Source organism: Echinops telfairi, unplaced genomic scaffold (genome assembly GCF_000313985.2).
Source record: "Echinops telfairi isolate 266 unplaced genomic scaffold, ASM31398v2 ScPeMD7_9;HRSCAF=40, whole genome shotgun sequence".
Classification (NCBI taxonomy): Eukaryota; Metazoa; Chordata; class Mammalia; order Afrosoricida; family Tenrecidae; genus Echinops; species Echinops telfairi.
Window position 1 is genome coordinate 17,281,003 of NW_022103906.1, and position 1,493 is coordinate 17,282,495.

Here is a 1,493-nt window from a genome sequence, read left to right on the forward strand (position 1 = left end):
ATCACCCGCGGCACTAATACTGATGGCACAGGAAAGAGGAAGGTGCCCTTGAGCGGAGATCAAGACTCCTTGCTTCCAAACGAAGTTCCCATTGGAGAAGGCAGCCAAGAGTCCAGAGAGAGAAAGGACTGGCCGCAGCTGTTGTCACAGGACACCAAAAGCAGTGTTGGTCTACTGACAAATGACGTGTGTCCCCTGGGGCACTGGGAGGCCGAGAAAGCGCTTTATTTTCTTTGGTTCTATTCAATTCTCACAGTTTTTCAAACAGTATTAGCTGGAGGCTGGTCAAGGCATCTGCACTATCGGTACTCACATGCAGGGCCAAGTGGTTCTGACAGCACCCCTCCTCCCAATGGCCAAGGAAGCCCTGCTCACATGTGATTCTGGTGCTGAAGCTAATCCCAAGGCTGCTGTGAGATGCTGTTAATTCTAGGATACTTTGAGTGAAAATATACAGTGTTGGCAGGCACACAGGAGGAGGCAGGTAAGAAGGGCTAAACTTCTGGAAGGAGACTGCCAGAGAGCCCCCAAGTTTCACATCACCAAAGACCATGCCCCCAACTCTGTGAGAGGTTTCCTCTAGCAGACGGCACTTTGTCACGTCTGTCAATCTCAATGATCATGATGAGGAGCAATGATATTCATTGAGCAAGGACTGTGGAATGTCGTGTCTCAGCATTGTATACACATTAACACACTTCATCGATACAGGCCTTGTCTGGGTACACCCCCAAGCATTCTCCCAGTGGGCTCATCACCTACACTGTGACTTCCGACTGCATTGCCTGAAGACATCACTACATGAGGCCATGTCTTTTATCCCTGCTGTATCCCCAAGGTCTAACAGGGCCATGCTTGAAGGTGGTAACTAGATAGCTGTGGGAGCAGGTGTCTTGACACAAGCCTGGTTACCTGCACAATGTCTTGTGGGGAGATGCAGTTTCCCTTTGGCTTTGAACATTTTGGAATGTGAACAGGGAACCCTATTCCTACTTCTGCAGACCCAGGACCCAACTTCTCAGACCCCATCTTTTCTGCTGGACAAATGATAAAAACTGACTTGGTTAAAGTCATGCAAAAAGTCATGCTTGTATGCATCCTGGCTGCAGCATTGACATCAGCTCTAGGGGTCCCCCTTAGTCCCCAGAGTGGGGAGGGGAGTGGGGGAAGGGTTGCATTACTGGGGACAATCTGCTGCTGCCCTGACCTGGGCAATGCAAACTGATGTGGCAGCTACCTGGACATGCTCCTGTTCTGCCCCCAACTTCGCCCTTCACTATTTTAAGAGAAGCTCCAGCAAAAAGGGTCCTAAGAGAACCCCCCCGAGAGACTTCAGAGATCCCCCACAGTTCAGTCTGCCCACTCCCAGCTCCTCCCAGGTCGGCCAATGGGAAAGGCCAGCAGTTGTGACCAGAGAAAAAGATGACCAAAGTCCACACTCACCTTCCGCCCAGCACCTTTGCAGCCCCACCGCCAGTTCCTGTCTATGTTTC